The 18,996-nt window shown below is 45.3% G+C and overlaps 1 pseudogene; it reads right to left on the bottom strand.

Annotated features, from left to right (window-relative positions):
• Positions 1-510: 510 nt before the first annotated feature.
• LOC134358126 (creatine kinase U-type, mitochondrial-like) overlaps positions 511-18,996 on the bottom strand; it is a 37,866-nt pseudogene continuing 19,380 nt past the window's right edge.

Raw genomic sequence — 18,996 nt, 5'->3', positions numbered from 1 at the left:
GTCACACAGGGTTCTGTACAGGGGTGTCTTTGATTCCCCAGACAGAGTGGGATGGGGACCTGTCATACCTTCCCACGGGAGTCTGGGACAGTCCTCTCCCTCAGGGAGGGGACTGGAAAGTCCCCCACATGGGAATGGGATTATGGCCATTCCTCCCCTTTGGAAGCTGGGAAGCCCCCACTCAGGAATGGGACAAGATTTGTGTGCTTGCCCCCATCCAGTGATGTGTCAAACAGTCTGTGAATCCCTCCCTGTGATGGGACGTCCCACAGCTGACAAGGTATTTCACCTGCTGTCAGTCATAGTTAAAGTCACTAGGTGATGTGATTGAGTGACCAATAAGCTAATTACCAACAGCCACATTATGTTAGTTATAGCAGTCAGGGAGTTTATTTAATCTGCTGTGGAAATGGGACAAAATCCAGAGTGTTTGCAGCCACTGGAACACGTTAGTGACACATTATCTCCCAGGGCTTGGTTGATTATAGAGAACTCAGTATCTGTTCTGGTTCAATGGTGGCTGGGGGGGGTGGGGGGAATCCTGGTGTCCTATCCTCTCTGCACCCATTTCTCACATTTGGTTAAATAGTTCATGCCATCGATCACCAACTGGACCACTTCCACCCAGGGAAGTGACAAACTTTCAGCATTAAAAATTTTGACACAGCCCAGGGTACAAAACTGACCACAACTGTTGCACCACCAAAGGAAACCTACCCTTGTCCAATGTCCTCCTCCTACCTGTCTCCCCTTCCTTCTCCACCTTCACCTCTCTCTCCGACTTCGCCTCCATCCCACAACCCACTCCGTCCCTTCCAAAGTGCTCCTCCACACTGACCGATTTTGAACCCACCTCTTGTTCTGTCTCCCACCCCTCATTCTCAGACTCATTAACACATGTCCACTGAAACACACAGTGAAATGCATCATGGAGCATTTCTACTCTGTTCTGTTTTTACCCTGGCAGATTCAGGTTCCTTTTCTTTTATTTATCACACGTACATTGAAATGTGTTATTTGCACTAACAACCAACACACCTGAGGGTGAACTGGGGGCAGCCCGCAAGGGTCACCACACATTCCGGCACCAACATAGCACACCTCAATGCTCAGCCGAACAACACGAGCCACAGCAACAAAACAACAACAGCAAAGCGAGTCTGGTTCCTACCCTGCCTCCCATCCACACCCCCACCCCCCACACACGCAAAGCTGCTGAACTGCTTTTCTTTCTCCTTTAAAATCAACCCAACAGGAGATGATTTCAACTCAAATATCATTGTCGTCGGGTTACAGTACAAATTGTGTCCAAGACCTGATATCCACCACTGATCAAGTTGTAATGCCAACACAGAGCCCTGCTGAACCAGGGTAGGTTGAGTGAGCCAGGGCTTTTCTCTCTGAAGCAAAGGAGCATGAGAGATAGGTGAACAAGGTAAGAGGCATGGACAGACTGGACAACCAAATACATGTGGTTCAGGAAGCAAGGATCAGATGGGTCTATTGAGGAATGTATGGGAGCAAGAAAGGAGCTTAAGAAGGGGCTGAGAAGAGCAAGAAGGGGGCATGAGAAGGCCTTGGCGAGTAGGGTAAAGGAAAACCCCAAGGCATTCTTCAATTATGTGAAGGAAAAAAGGATGACAGGAGTGAAGGTAGGACGGATTAGAGATAAAGGTGGGAAGATGTGCCTGGAGGCTGTGGAAGTGAGCGAGGTCCTCAATGAATACTTCTCTTCGGTATTCACCAATGAGAGGGAACTTGATGACGGTGAGGACAATATGAGTGAGGTTGATGTTCTGGAGCATGTTGATATTAAGGGAGAGTAGGTATTGGAGTTGTTAAAATATATTAGGATGGATAAGTCCCCGGGGCCTGACGGAATATTCCCCAGGCTGCTCCACGAGGCAAGGGAAGAGATTGCTGAGCCTCTGGCTAGGATCCTTATGTCCTTGTTGTCCACGGGAATGGTACCGGAGCATTGGAGAGAGGCGAATGTTGTCCCCTTGTTCAAAAAAGGTAGTAGGGATAGTCTGGGTAATTATAGACCAGTGAGCCTTACATCTGTGGTGGGAAAGCTGTTGGGAAAGATTCTTAGAGATAGGACCTATGGGCATTTAGAGAATCATGGTCTGATCAGGGACAGTCAGCATGGCTTTGTGAAGGGCAGATCATGTCTAACAAGCCTGATAGAGTTCTTTGAGGAGGTGACCAGGCATATAGATGAAGGTAGTGCAGTGGATGTGATCTATATGGATCTTACTAAGGCATTTGACAAGGTTCTACACAGTAGGCTTATTCAGAAAGTCAGAAGGCATGGGATCCAGGAAAGTTTGGCCAGGTGGATTCAGAATTGGCTTGCCTGCAGAAGGCAGAGGGTCATGGTGGAGGGAGTACATTCAGATTGGAGGGTTGTGACTAGTGGTGTCCCACAAGGATCTGTTCTGAGACCTCTACTTCTCGTGATTTTTATTAACGACCTGGATGTGGGGGTAGAAGGGTGGGTTGGCAAGTTTGCAGACGACACAAAGGTTGGTGGAGTTGTGGATAGTGTAGAGGATTGTCGAAGATTGCAGAGAGACATTGATAGGATGCAGAAGTGGGCTGAGAAGTGGCAGATAGAGTTCAACTCGGAGAAGTGTGAGGTGGTACACTTTGGAAGGACAAACTCCATGGCAGGATACTTGGTAGTGTGGAGGAGCAGAGGGATCTGGGGGTACATGTCCACAGATCCCTGAAAGTTGCCTCACAGGTAGATAGAGTAGTTAAGAAAGCTTATGGGGTGTTAGTTTTCATAAATCGAGGGATAGAGTTTGAGAGTCACGAGGTAATGATGCAGCAGTATAAAACTCTGGTTAGGCCACACTTGGAGTATTGCACCCAGTTCTGGTTGCCTCTCTATAGGAAGGATGTGGAAGCATTGGAAAGGGTACAGAGGAGATTTACCAGGATGCTGCCTGGTTTAGAGAGTATGCATTATGATCAGAGATTAAGGGAGCTAGGGCTTTACTCTTTAGCGAGAAGGAGGATGAGAGGAGACATGATAGAGGTGTACAAGATATTAAGAGGAATAGATAGAGTGGACAGCCAGCGCCTCTTCCCAGGGCACCACTGCTCAATACAAGAGGACATGGCTTTAAGGTAAGGGGTGGGAAGTTCAAGGGGGATATTAGAGGAAGGTTTTTTACTCAGAGAGTGGTTCGTGTGTGGAATGCACTGCCTGAGTCAGTGGTGGAGGCAGATACACTAGTGAAGTTTAAGAGACTACTAGACAGGTATATGGAGGAATTTAAGGTGGGGGCTTATATGGGAGGTAGGGTTTGAGGGTCGGCATAACATTGTGGGCCAAAGGGCCTGTACTGTGCTGTACTATTCTATGTTCTATGTAAAATTATTTCCCAAGGTGGAAATGGCTAATATGAGGGGACATAATTTTAAGGTGATTGGAGGAATATGGGCAGAGTGCGGGTGGTGGTAATGTCAGAGGTAAGTTTCTCACACAGAGAGTGGTGGGTGTGTGGAACACCCTGGGGGGCTGGTGGTAGAGGCTGATGCATTAGGGACATTTAAGAAACTCGTAGACTGGCACATGGATGATAGAAAAATGGAAGAGTTTAATTAACCTTAGTGTAGGTTAAAAGGTTAGCACAACATCAAGGGCCAAAGGGCCTGTACTGTGTTCTTCTATGTTCTAAGAATACAAATGATGCCTTTGTACAAAATCAGCTCTTTCATGGTTCATTGTAAGAGATCATAAGATTGTGTGCTGGTCTTTAGATCCTGCAGCCATTAATCTTTTCCTTTCTCCTCCCCTCACTATCTCCTGCTGCTTTCCTCCATCTGCTCCATCTCCATTGTTGTGCATTAAATATTCTCTTTATCCTTGGGTGGTCCTACCCTCTCCCTAGTTATCTGCTTGCTCCTGATGGATATACTGAATATCTTAATCCTAGTTGCCAAGGACTTTTCATGGCCCGCTGACTTTCCTAATTCCCTTCTCCAGTTATTTTCTGGCTTCTTTATAATTCTCCTGTCTCTGTTTGATCCTAACTTCTGAAGCTTTACATACTTTTCCTTTTCCTTCTTGGCTAAGTTCATCACCTCTTTGGATGTCCAAGGTCTCTAATCTTTCCATCCTTGTCTTTCGAATGTTGAAAGGACTAGATAGGGTGGATGTGGAGAGAATGTTTCCTATGGTGGGGTATCCAGAACTGGAGAGCACAGCCTCAACATTGAGGGGCGTCCCTTTAGGAAAGAGGTGAGGAAGAAATTTTTTAGCCAGAGAGAAGCGAATCTGTGGAATGCTCTGTCACAGACAGCTGTGGATGCCAAGACCATGGGTACATTTAAAGCGAATATTGATAGTTTCCTGAGTCATCAGGGCATCAAAGGCTATGGCAAGAAGGCAGGTGCATGAGGTTGAGTGGGATCCAGGATCAGCCATAATAGAATGGTGGAGCAGACTCGATGGGCTGAATGGCCTAATTCTGCTCCTGTGTCTTATGGTCATATTTCAGTAATATTTGTGTAATCTTGTATATATATATATTGTTTGATTAACCATTCTTGCTCATTTAAGTAATTCATTACAGGTTATATGTCTAAATACATGAATTGCATACATCATCGCACCACCATGACCAGTGAGGTCACGGACTTTATACAGATTACAGAGAAGGAGGTGTTTGCTGTCCTGAGGCAAGTCAGGGTGGATAAATCCCCAGGGCCTGACAAGGCGTTCCCTCGGACCTGTGGAAGGCAAGTACAGAAATTGCAGAGGTCCTAGCTGAGAAATTTAAAACATCCTTATCGGCAGGTGAGGTACCAGAGGATTGGAGGATAGCTAATGTTGTTCAGCTATTTAAGAAGGTCTCTAAAAATAAACCAGGAAATTATAGGCTGTTGATCCTGACATCAGTAGTGGGAAAGTTATTGCAAAGTATTCTAAGAGACCAGATATATAAGTATTTGGATAGACACGGACTGTTTAGGGATAGTCAGCATGGTTTTGTGTGTGGTAGGTCATGTCTAACCAATCTTTTCAAGGAAGATACCAGGACAGTGGATGAAGGTAAGGCAGCAGATGTTGTCTACATGGACTTTAGTAAGGCATTTGACGGGGTCCTGCATAGGAGGTTGGTCAAGAATGTTCAATCGTTTGGCATTCAAGATGAGGTACTAAACCGGATTAGACATTGGCTTTGTGGGAGAAGCCAGAGAGTGTGAGTAGAGGGTTGCCTCTTTGCCTGGAGGCCTGTGACTAGTGGAGTGCAGCAGGGATCAGTACTGAGCCCATTGTGGTTTGTCATCTATATCAATGATCTAGGTGATAATGTGGTTAACGAGATCAGCAAATAAGCAGTTGACACTAGGATAGGGGGAGTAGTGGACAGTGAGAGCTGTGGACAGTGGGATCAGGACCAGGTGGAAAAATGGGCTGAAAAATGGAAGATGGAATTTAATACAGACAAGTGCGAGGTGTAGGTCTTACACAGTGAACAGCAGGGTACTCAGGAGTGTGGTAGAACAAAGGGATCTGGGAATACAGGTACATGATTAATTGAAAGTGGCAGGACAGGTAGATAGGGTCGTAAGGAAAGCTTTTGGCACACTGGCCTTCATAAATCAATGTACTGAGTACAGGAGGTGGGATGTTATGTTGAAGTTGTATAAGACACTGGTGAAGCCTAATTTGGAGTAGTGTGTGCAGTTTTAGTCACCTACCTACAGGAGAGATGTAAATAAGGTTGAAAGAGTACAGAGAAAATTTACAAGGATGTTCCTGGGACTAGCAGACCTGAGTTAAGAGGAAAGATTGAATAGGTTAGAACTTTATTCCTTGGAATGCAGAAGATTGAGGGGATATAGGACAGAGGTGTACAAAATTATGAGAGGTATAGATGGGGTAAGTGCAAGTATGCTTTTTCCTCTGAAGTTAGGTGGGACTATGACTAGAGGTCATGGGTTGAGGGTGAAAGGCAAAAGGTTTAAGAGGAACATGAGGGGATCCTCTTCACTCAGAGGGTGGTGAGAGTGTGAAGTGAGCTGCCAGCACAAGTAGTACATGTGAGCTCGATTTCAATGTTTAAGAGAAGTTTGGGTATGTACATGGATGGGCCATGGTCTGGGTGCAGGGCACTGGGACTAGGTAGCTTAAATGATTCAGCATAAACTAGATGGGCCAAATGACCTGTTTCCATGCTGTACCTTTCTATGATTATGACTCTATGACCATGTGATAAGTGTGCACCTCACTTAAAGTAAAGAACAAACTAAGACTCATATCTCTCAGCTCTCCTGTTTTCCTTTGAATTAGTTTAACGTTTTGAAGTTACAAAACATAACATCCACCTCCTCCCTCCTCTATCTCCACCAATCCTTCCTTTTCCCCACTCCCCTTCTCTGTGTTTCCTCTTACTCCTCATCTTCCTCTGTTCCTCATTCCATCCCCCACTTCCTGGAACCCTGTCTCCATCACCTATCCCTCCTCCCGATCCCATTCTTCCCCAATTTCTGCCCTTCCCCTGGGCTCTGGTGTGCACCTGGAGCTGGGGGTGTGGGAATGAGACCAGTGACTGATCTCAGATTTTCCCAGCCAGTCCAGGTTGGAGATATCGCACATACCAGCCACACCGGCCAGGTTCTCTCCCACCGTGCCATGTTCTCCTAGCCTCAGGTTTTCCAGGTTTTTCCAGAAGCAATGGTCCTGAAACATGAAATTCACCTGGCTGAGTGGTGGCACCACACCCTAGCGTGACTGCGGCTGCCACCCCAGGGCATCACGGAGTTATACGGGCCAGAAACAGGCCCTTCTGCCCACCTTACTGCTGCCAACAGGGGTGGCATGGTAGGCTAGCCGTTAGCGTGGTGCTTTACAGCGCCTGTGATAAGGGGTCAATTCCTGCTGCTGTCTGCCCGTTCTCTCCGTGACTGTGTGGGTTTCATCCGGGTGCTGAGGTTTCCTCCCACATTCCAAAGACGTACAGGTTAGGGTTATTAATCTCTGGGCATGTTATGTTGGCTCTGGCAGAATGACAACTCTTGCGGGCTGCCCCCAGCACATCCTCCAACTGTGTTAACACAGACGATGCTTTTTGTTGTATGTTTCGCATACATGTGACAAATAAAGCTATCTTTCATCTTTTTTTAAGCCCTTGGTCAGAAACATTCTTCAGAATGGGTCTTAACAGTCAGCCACTCAATCTGGAGACCATCATCTCTAAGATCACCTCTCCTACCCCTGGTCTTCAGCAACCACCCAGGGGTAATCACCTCTATGGCAATTGGAGTGTGTATCTGAGCTGCTCCAGTTAGCCTGCATTTAGCCAGTTTCATCACAGGCACAGATGTCTACCAATGAAATTCTCTGCCTCTCCTCTCTACCCATTATCCATGCAAGGGATTGGTGAGAGGAGACCTGATTTGTTCATGGGCAACACACTCAAAGTGCTAGAGAACTCAACAGGTCAGTTGGCATCAATGGAGAGAAACAAACAATCAATGAAACCCAGGACCAGGACTGGAAAGGCAGGCAGCAGGAGACAAACAAGAAGATGGTGTAGGGGGAGAAATACAAGTTGGCATGTGATAGATGAGGGCAGGTGAGGGGGATGGTGGGTTGGTGGGGGAAGTAAGAAGCTGAAAGGAGATAGGTGGAATAAGGAAAATAGTGAAATTTGTCAACAGCACACTGAGGATTGTGCTGGGGGCTGCTGGCAAGAGTCATCATGCTTCCGATGCCTGCATAGCAAGCCCACAATTTACTAACCCTAATCCATGTGTTTTGGAATGTGGCTGGAAATGGGAGAAAGCCCACACTGTCTCAGGAGAACATACTTCAATGGCATGTGCTCATCATAGCATGGGCTTTGCTACTGTGCACGTAACAGATCCATCACAACATCACCAAAGCAGGGGCAGCTGGGGTTAAATTCAGAGTAAAATTCCTCTACCCTGCCACAGCACACACTCACAAGGTAGAGAATGGGGTTAGATATAGAGTAAAGACCCTCCACCCTGTCCCAGCACACACTTCCAAGGTAGAGATAACAGAGGTTAGACGCAGAGTCAACCTACCATATCTGAGCACATACTCCTAGTGTTGAGATAGCACAGGATGAATGTAGAGTCAATCTACCTTGTACTGGCACACACTCCCAGGGAAGAGAGAGCAAGGGATAGATATACCCAATCATTAGTGGTCACACACATTAGCAGCGGACCAATCGATTTGTAGAGAGAGAGAGTTTTGCATAGGTTGGGGAGAAGAGTTTAAAAAAGGACAGTTTCACAGGGCTTGGTGCATTAGTGGCGGACCAATTGATTCAGGATTCATTAGCAGCAGCAAATAAAAGTAAAGCAGGGTCAAAGTGGAGCAGCCAGTGTGTGAGTGGACCAGTGTAGGAGTGGGAACTCGAGGCTTCGGTGAGGAGGCACTGGTGAGTAGCAGGTAAGGCTTTTGTGGTGGTTGTATAAAAAGTCACGAAATTACAGCTAATTAAATAATGTAGGGATGATGCAGGTTCAGGTGATGTGCTGTAGCTGCACGATGTGGGAGCTGGTGGACCCCATTGTGGTTCCTGGTGACCACATCTGCAGCAAGCGTTGGCTGCTCGAGGAACTCAGACTCAAAGTTGATGACCTGGAATCTGAGCTTCAAACACTGTGGCACCTCACGGAGGGGGAGAGTTACCTGGGTTCTCTGTCACACCTATTAGATTAGCTGCCTCAAATGCAGTCTGTGGTCAGGGCCAAGAGCGTGTGACTGCCATTGAGACGGGTAGTGGGATCCAAGAGGCAGTGCTGGAGGAGCCTCAGCCCTTGAGCTTGTCTAATAGGTCTGAGATTTTTGCTCCCTGTGTGGATGAGAGTGGGGGCTGTAGGAAGGATGAGCAACTTAACTGTGGCACTGTAGTTCAGGGAGCCATTCAAGGGTGGGGGGGGGGAAGAGAAGAGGACTGTAGTGGTAATTGGGGATGGTACAGTCAGGGGAATAGACAGAGTTCTCTGTCGCAAGGATACAGCAACCCAAGGGTTGTGTTGCCTGCCTGGTGCCCATGTTCGGGACATCTTATCTGACCTGCAGAGGAATTTGCAGTGGGAGGGGAAAGATACAGTTGTCGTGGTCCATGTGGGTACCAACGACATGGGGAGAATGAGGAAAGAGGTTCTCCTGAGGGAATTTGAGCAGCCAGGTACTAAATTAAAAAGCAGAACCAAAAAGTTGGTAATCTCTGGATTACTAGCTGAGTCATGTGCAAATTGGCATAGGCTCAGGAAGATTAGAGAGTTAAATGCATGGCTGAAGGATTGGTGTGGGAGAAGTGGGTTTGAATTCATGGGAAATTGGCACCAGTACTGGCGAAGGTGGGAGCTGTTCCAATGGGACGGGCTCCACCTGAACCGTGATGGGACCTGAATCCTAGTGAATCACATAACTGGAGCTGTGGATAGGGCTGTAAACTAAATAGCGGGGGCGGTGGGGGGTAGGTTCAGCAGACTGGAGAAGTATGGATAAAGTAAAAGAGAAAAGTGTGGATGAAGATAAAGAAAAAAAGAGTGGAGAGCAAGAATGGAGTGAAGAAAAGTCAAGTGCAAACGAGAAAAAGATTACAAGATTTTAAAAGCACAATGAGTGCAAGGGCACTTTACCTGAATGCCCGTAGTGTTCGAAACAAGGTCAGTGAACTTGTGGCACAAATCAGTACAAAGGGAATGATTTAGTGGCCATTACAGAGAGGTGGTTGCAGGGTGGACAGGATTGAGAATTAAATATCCAAGGATATCAGGTAATACGGAAGGATAGGCAGGAAGATAAGGGAGGTGGGGTAGCGCTCTTAATTAAAGATGAGATCAGGGTGAAAGTGAGAGACAATATAAGATCTAAGCAGCAGAATGTTGAATCCATCTGGGTACCGATTAGGAATAGTAAAGGGAAAAAAATCAGTTGTGGGAGTTGTCTATTGGCCACTGAATAATGACATTACAGTGGCACAGGCAATAAACAGAGAAATATCTGAGGCATGTAAGAATGGAACATCAGTTATCATGGGGGACATTAGCTCGTACATAGATTGGGTGAATCAAGTTGGTCGAGGCAGTCTTGAGGGGGACTTCACAGAATGCATCCATGATGGCTTTCTTGAACAGCATGTTACTGAACCTACAAGGGAACGTGCTATCTTAGATCTGGTCCTGTGCAATGAGACAGGTAAAACTAGTGATCTTGTAGTTAGGGATCCTCGTGGAAAAAGTGATCACAGTATGATTGAATTTTTCATACAAATCGAGGGTGCAGTAGTTCAGTCTAAAACCAGTGTATAATGTCTAAACAATGGAGACTACAATGGGATGGGGGAGGGTTTGGCTAGTGTAAACTGGGAACATAGGCTGTATGGTGGGACGGTTGAGGAACAGTAGAAGACTTTCATAGAGATTTTTCACAGTGCTCAACAAAAGTATATTCCAGTTAAAAGCAATGACAGTAAGGGTGGGGAGATCCAGCCTTTGATAACTAAGGAAATAAAAGAAGACATCAAACTAATAGCTCGTGTGTATGAAGTTGCCAAGAGTATTGGGAAACTGGATGATTGGGAAAACTATAAAAAGCAACAAAGAACCACGAAGTGATCAATAAAGAAAGGGAAGATAGATTATGAAAATAAACTAGTACAAAATATAAAAACAGACAGTACAAGTTTTTATGATTGTATAAAGCAGAAAAGGGTGGTAAAGTGAACATAGGTCCCTTGGAGGACAAGAAGAGGGAATTGATTTTCAGTAATGAGGAAAAGGCCAAGGCTTTGAATGACTATTTTGTGTCGGCCTTCATGGTGGAGGACACATCTAACATACCAAAGAGAGATGTTATGGATATGATGTGAGGTGAGGACCTCAATACAATAGCTATCGCTAAAGAGGTAGTTCTCAGCAAACTTGTGGGCCTGAATATAGACAAGTTCCCTGATCCTGATGGAATGCATCCCAGAGTACTGAAAGAAATGGCAAAAGTTATAGAAGAGGCTTTGGTGATGATTTACCAAAATCCTCTGGACTCTGGCAGATTGGAAGATGGCAAATGTCAGGCCACTGTTCAAAAAAGGATGTAGGCAAAAGGCAGGTAACTACAGGCCACATAATTTAACATCTGTAGTTGGGAAAATAATTGTATCATTAAAGAAGAAATAATGAGGCATCTGGAAAGAAATAGATCCATCAGGCATGGATTCAGCAAAGACAGGTCCTGTTTGACACAAACTTACTGAAGTTCTTTGAGGATATAACGAGTGCAGTGGATGGAGGGGAACAGATGGACGTTATTTACTTGGATTTCCAGAAGGCATTTGATAAGGTGCCACATAAAAGACTTATCCATAAGATAAGGATGCATAGAGTTGGGGGTGATGTATTAACATGGATAGAGGATTGGTTAACTAAGAGAAAGGAGAGAGTTGGGATACATGGGTGTTACTCTGGTTGGCAGTCAGAGGTGAGTGGTGTGCTGTAGGGGTCGGTGCTGGACCCATAACTGTTCACCATGTACATTAACGATCTGGAAAAGGGGACCACGTGTAGTGTATCTATGTTTGCTGATGACACCAAATTGAGTGGAAAAGCAAATTGTGCAGAAGATATGGAGAGTCTTCAGAGAGATATAGATAGGTTAAGTGAGTGGGCAAGAGTCTGGCAGATGGGATACAATGTTGGTAAATGCAATGTCATCCACTTTGGAAGGAAAACTGAAAGATCAGATTACTATTTAAATGGTAAAAAAAAATTACAGCATGCTACTGTGCAGAGGGACTTGGGAGTGCTTGTGCATGAATCACAAAGTTTGGTTTGCAGGTGCAGCAGGCTATCAAGAAGGCAGATGAAATGTTGGCCTTCATTGCTAGAGGGATTGAATTTAAGAGCAGGGAGGCTATGCTGCAACTGTACAGGGTACTGGTGGGGGCGCACCCGGAGTACTGTGTGCAGTTCTGGTTATCCTTATTTGAAGAAGGATATACTGGCTTTGGAGGCCGTGCAGAGCAGGTTCACCAGGTTGATTCCAGAGATGAACAGAGATTGGGTCATCTGGGACTGTACTCGCAGGAATTCAGAAGAATGAGAGGAGATCTTATAGAAACATATAAAATTATGAAAGGGATAGATAAGATCGAGGCAGGAAAGTTGTTTCGACTGGTAGGTGAGACTAGAACTAGGGGACATAGCCTAAAGAATCAGAGGAGTAGATGTAGGACGGAGATGAGGAGGAACTGCTTTTCCCAGAGAGTGGTGAATCTGGAACTCTCTGCTCAATGAAGCAGTGGAGGCTACCTCAGTAAATATACTTAAGACAAGGTTGGGGTAGATTTTTGCATAGTAGGGGAATTAACGGTTATGGGGAAAAGGCAGGTAGTTAGAGAGGAGTCCATTGCCAGATCAACCATGATCTAATTGAATGGCAGAGCAGGCTCGACAGGCTATTTGGCCTTCTCCTGCTCCTGTTTCTTATGTTCTTAGTAGACACTTCTAGAGTAGGGACAGCAGGGATTAGATACAGAGGAAAGTTCCCATTGCAAAGATCCCAGAATTGATACTCAGCCAGGGGTAATTCATTCAGAATGTGAGAGCTCCTGATTCTGAATATTTAGCATTCGTGCCCCAGTTGTTGTTGAGAAACTGACTCCAGCGATGTAAGAGAAAGCTTCCGATTCAGAGTTAATCTCCCTCTACATTCTGAAGGAGGGTGCACTGTTGTTGCCTGGAAAGACCGTATTTCAGCACCTTGGTCAGTGTACAGTCTGACAGTATAACCTCCACTCTCAGTTGTTGTACCTTGCTGAGCAGCGGCAGTTTTATGTATACCCCGGCTCGAAGTCCCATGCCCAGGTTAGCGGGGCAGGTAAGGATGTAGGGAAGACTCTCATTCCACATGAACTCCCAGCCCTTCTCCGAGTTCAGTTTCTCTCCTAAAGGGAATAAGGTTCATATGAGAACACCAAATAGCTGACATTCCCAAAAAGTGGATAAAAATAAAGATAATGATAAGTTTTATTTGCCACATGTACATTGAAAAATCAGAACATACAGTGAAATATGTCATTAAAGTCAATGACCACCACAGTCCGAGGATGTTCTGGGGGCAGCCTGCCAGTGTCGCCATGTTTCCAGTGACCACAACTCACTAACCCTAATCCGTACCCCTTTGGAATGTGGGAAGAAACCAGAGCACCTGGAAGAAACCGACACAGTCACAGGAGAATGTATAAACTCCTTCTAGACGCCATTGGGAATGGAACCCCGATCAGAGATTGCTGATACTGTAAAGTATTGTGATACCCTGCTGCCCTACTGCTCTATATCCATGGAGCTATGGGAGTGGAGAAATGAAGCGGAGGTTGGGGTGAAGAGAGGCAAACGTTATTGGAACACAACAGAAGAACACGCAAGTAACTATTAGAAGTGGAAATATTGCTGGAGTTCTGGGGAAAGAGCTTGCGGAATGTGACTGCACTGATGACTCCACCAAAAAGCCAGCACAAGTATGGCCTCTTTCACGACCCAGAGCAGGTTCTGGTGGTTTGGATCTTACACAGAATCTCATTCACCTCTTTGAGACCTCGGCAGAACCTCTCAAACACGCTCTTCTTGTTGCCCCTCCCCCTTCTCCATGGAGATGTGTGGTCCTCCTCATTGACCCAGATTAGAAACGTCTTCTTGTTGTTGTGGCTATGGAGTGAGAGGGAACTGTGTGATTACACAGTCGACCTTGGCCTCATCTTTAGCTGTATTCATACCTGGAAATATCCACCATTATAGAGTTATAGAACATGGGAACAGGCCATTCAGTACAAATTGTCCATGCCAACCAACTTGCCCAGCCAGCTCGTCCCATGTTTGACATTTGGCCCATCTCTCTCATCTCTTGTCCATGTACCTGTCTAACTGTTGCAACTGTACCTTACCTCTACCACTTCTTTTGGCAGCACATTCAATATACTCACCCCCCCTATCCTTGTCACTCTCCAAGTGGTTTTAATGATGGTATCATACCGGTCTCAACCACTTGCTTTGACAGCTCATTCCACATATTCTACATTTTCAATGTAGAAAAAGTGGCAATTCATGTCTCTTTTAATCTTTGCCACCTCAATTTAAACCTATCCTTTCGAACTTCGGACTCCTCTACCCAGGAGAAAAGACTGTGACCATTCATGCTATCTATGCCCCTATGATTTTATAAAACAACCTAAGATCTACTGTGTGATCGAGAATCTCCGGAGGGAAGGCCCCAAAATCCTTGGCTTTGCCTGCTGCTGGCAGCCGAGGCTGGGGTTGAAGTGTTCAGCAGAGATGGTGCTCAGTGCTCGGTGTCGGAGGGCTGGTCAGAGCTCGATGTTTTCGGATGACTCAGAGTCGGACTGTGGTCGGGTATAGAAACATAGAAACATAGAAAATAGGTGCAGGAGTAGGCCATTCGGCCCTTCGAGCCTGCACCGCCATTTATTATGATCATGGCTGATCATCCAACTCAGAACCCCGCCCCAGCCTTCCCTCCATACCCCCTGACCCCCGTAGCCACAAGGGCCATATCTAACTCCCTCTTAAATATAGCCAATGAACTGGCCTCAACTGTTTCCTGTGGCAGAGAATTCCACAGATTCACCACTCTCTGTGTGAAGAAGTTTTTCCTAATCTCGGTCCTAAAAGGCTTCCGCTCTATCCTCAAACTGTGGCCCCTTGTTCTGGACTTCCCCAACATCGGAAACAATCTTCCTGCATCTAGCCTGTCCAATCCCTTTAGGACCTTATACATTTCAATCAGATCCCCCCTCAATCTTCTAAATTCCAACGAGTACAAGCCCAGTTCATCCAGTCTTTCTTCATATGAAAGTCCTGCCATCCCAGGAATCAATCTGGTGAACCTTCTTTGTACTCCCTCTAAGGCAAGGATGTCTTTCCTCAGATTAGGGGACCAAAACTGCACACAATACTCCAGGTGTGGTCTCACCAAGGCCTTGTACAACTGCAGTAGTACCTCCCTGCTCCTGTACTCGAATCCTCTCGCTATAAATGCCAGCATACCATTCGCCTTTTTCACCGCCTGCTGTACCTGCATGCCCACTTTCAATGACTGGTGTATAATGACACCCAGGTCTCGTTACACCTCCCCTTTTCCTAATCGGCCACCATTCAGATAATAATCTGTTTTCCTATTTTTGCCACCAAAGTGGATAACTTCACATTTATCCACATTAAATTGCATCTGCCATGAATTTGCCCTCTCACCCAACCTATCCAAGTCACCCAGCATCCTCTTAGCATCCTCCTCACAGCTAACACTGCCACCCAGCTTCGTGTCATCCGCAAACTTGGAGATGCTGCATTTAATTCCCTCATCCAAGTCATTAATATATATTGTAAACAACTGGGGTCCCAGCACTGAGCCTTGCGGTACCCCACTAGTCACTGCCTGCCATTCTGAAAAGGTCCCGTTTATTCCCACTCTTTGCTTCCTGTCTGCTAACCAATTCTCCACCCACACCAATACCTTACCCCCAATACCGTGTGCTTTAAGTTTGCACACTAATCTCCTGTGTGGGACCTTGTCAAAAGCCTTTTGAAAATCCAAATATACCACATCCACTGGTTCTCCCCTATCCACTCTACTAGTTACATCCTCAAAAAATTCTATGAGATTCGTCAGACATGATTTTCCTTTCACAAATCCATGCTGACTTTGTCCGATCATTTCACCGCTTTCCAAATGTGCTGTTATCACATCCTTGATAACTAACCGGGAGAGTTTTCTTCCTTCTCCCGTCTGCGTGAGATGTGGGACTTTTGAGAGACTTTGAACTTTTTGCCGTGCTCATGACCTGTTCTTCATCAAGTTACGGTATTGCTTGCACTGTTGTAACTATATGTTATAATTATGTGCTTTTTGTCAGTTTTTCAGTCTTGGTCTGTCCTATGTTTCTGTGATATCACACCGGAGGAATATTGTATCATTTCTTAATGCATGCATTACTAAATGACAATAAAAGAGGACTGTGTGTCCTCAGAATCTAATCTAAGGTCACTCCTCAGACTCCTGTGTTATAGGCAGGAAAAGTCCTGGCCTATTTAGCCTTTCCTCATAACTCGACAGTTAGGGAGATGGTCAGCAGATTCATGGCCACAAAAGAGTGCCAGGATGGTGTGTTGCCTCCCAGGTGCTAGGGTCCAGGGCTTCTCAGAGCAGCTGCAGAAGATTCTCACGAGGGAGGGTGAGCAGAGGTCATGGTGTACATTGGCACCAATAGCATAGGTAAAAGGGGGAAGAGGTCCTGTGCATAGGGAGTTAAGGAAGAGACTAGAGAGCAGGACCTCAAGGTAGTAATCTCTGGATTACTCCCAGTACCTTGCTAGTCAAGGCAGGAATAGGATGATAGTACAAATGAATGAGTGGCTGAGGAAGTGGTGCATGGGGCAGGGCTTCACCGGGAAGGTAAGACCTACACAAAAAGGACTAGTTACACCTGAACCCAACGGGGAACCAATACCTTCGTGGGCAGGTTTGCTAGAGGTGTTGGGGAGGGTTTAAACAAGGTTCACAGGGGGATGGGAACCACAGTAATAGCACTGAGGATGGAGCAGTTGGTATACAAGTAGATACAGTGGATCGTAAGATGATGAGGAAGGACAGGCAGATGATAGGACAAAATTGCAGTCAGTGGGATGTAACATGGGTGTAAAATTGAAAAGGGTGATGAATACAGGACTGAAGGTGTTAAATTTCAATGCATGCAGTATATGAAATAAGGTAGATGATCTTGTAGCACAGTTAGAGTTTAGCAGGTATGATGTTGTGGGCATCACTGAGACATGGCTGAAAGAATATCACAGTTGGGAGTTTAGCATCCAAGAATACATCTTGTTTCAAAAGAACGGGCAGGTAGGCAGAGTGGGTGGTGTGGCTCTGTTGGTAATAAATAAAATAAAATCTTAGAAAGAGATGGCATAGGATTGGAAGTTATAGAATCTTTGTGGGTAGAGTTATGAAGCTGCACAGGTTAAAAGGACTCCAATGGGTGTTATATACAGGCCCCAGGAACAGTAGCCAGGATGTGGGATATAAATTTCAATGGGAAATAGAAAACACATGTAAAAAGGGCATAGTTACAATAGCCATTGGGATTTCAATATACAGATAGGTTGGGAAAATCAGGTTGGTACTGGATCCCAAGAGAGTAAATTTGTAGAATGGCTACCAGATGGCTATTTTAGAGCATCTTGTGGTTGAGCCCACGAGGGGAAAGACAATTCTAGAATGGTTGTTGTGTAAAGAACCAGATCTGATATGGGAGCTTAAGGTAAAGGAACTCTTGGGAGACAGTGATCATAATATGATAGAATTCACTCCTCAGTTTGGGAGGGAGAATATAAAGTCAGATGTATCAGTATTACATTGGAGCAAAGGGAATACAGCAATATGAAAGAGGAGCTGCCCAAAGTTGATTGGAAGGGAAAACTGGCAGGGATGATGGCAGAGCAGAAAAGGCTGGAGTTTCTGGGGGCTATTCAGAAGCTACAGGATAGATACATTCCAAAGATGAAGAAGTATTCTAAAGGTAGGATGAGGTAACCGTGGCTGACAAGGGAAGTCAAAGACAGCAAAATTGGAAAAGAGAGGGCATATAACATAGCAAATATTATGGGAAGTTAGAAGCTTTTAAAAACCTACTCTATATATCTGAGAAATATATAATATATGAGGGGTGATTGATAAGTTCATGGCCTAAGGTAGAAGGAGATGAGTTATATAGCTCTCGTTATATGCATGTGCAGTTCAACTCTTTGAGTGAAAATGCAGAAAGTTTGAAGTTAATAACTACCTTAGGCCATGAACTTATCAATCACCCCTGCTGTGGACCACTCCTGGAGGTCCAAGATGCCGACTTCTACAAAGAAGGGATCTGTATGTTCCACGACCGCTGGACTGAGTGTGTAAATGTAGGAAAAATAGACGTGCTAGGTTTTCTAAAATTGACTCCTTCTACCTTAGGCCACAAACTTATCAATCACCCTTCGTATATAATAAAGTAATATCCTCTTTGATATTAATTCTCAGATAGATAAAGCATAAAAGAGAGGCAAGAGTAGATATTGGACCGCTGGAGAATGACACTGGACAGGTAGTAATGGGGAGGGGAAGAAATTGTGGACGAACATAATAAGTATTTTCTGTCAGCCTTCACTGTGGAAGACAGCAGGGTATGCCAGAAATTGGAGAGTGTCAGAGGGAAGAAGTGAGTGTAGTTGCTATTACTAGGGAGAAGGTGCTTGGGAAGCTGAAAGGTCTGAATGTAGATAAATCACCTGCACCAGATGGACTACTCTCCAGGTTTCTGAAAGAGGTGGCTGAAGAGATTGTAGAAGCATTAGTAGTGATCTTTCAGGAACCACTAGATTCTGGAATGGTTCTGGTGAACTGGAAAATTGCAAAAGTAACTCCACTCTTTAAGAAGAGAGGGAGGCAGAAGAAATAAAATTCTAGGCCAATTAGTCTGACTTCTGTGGTAGGGAAAATATAAGAGTCCATTATTAAAGATGAGGTTTCAGGGTACTTCAACGCACATGACAAAATAGGCCAAAGTCAGCATGGTTCCCTTAAGGGAAAATCTTGCCTGACAAACCTGTTGGAATTCTTTGAGGAAATAACAGGCAGGATAGTCGCAGGATAGTCAAAGCAAAGCCAGTGGTTTACTTCGATTTTCCGATAGCCTTTGACAAGGTGCCACACATTAGGCTGCTTACAAGATAAAAGCCCATGGTATTATGGGAAAGATACTAGCATGTATAGAAAATTGGCTGACTGGCAGAAGGTAAATAGTCAGAATAAAAGTGGCCTATTCTGGTTGGCTGCTGATGACTAGTGGTTTTTCACTGGGGGTCAGTATTGGGACTGCTGCTTCTCACATTATATGTCAATGATTTGGATGTCAGAATTGATGGTTGTAGGTTTACAGGCAA

Source organism: Mobula hypostoma, chromosome 18, assembly GCF_963921235.1.
Source record: "Mobula hypostoma chromosome 18, sMobHyp1.1, whole genome shotgun sequence".
NCBI classification, from domain to species: domain Eukaryota; kingdom Metazoa; phylum Chordata; class Chondrichthyes; order Myliobatiformes; family Myliobatidae; genus Mobula; species Mobula hypostoma.
Note: the sequence above shows the minus strand (reverse complement) of the source record. Positions and strands in the feature narration are given on the sequence as shown.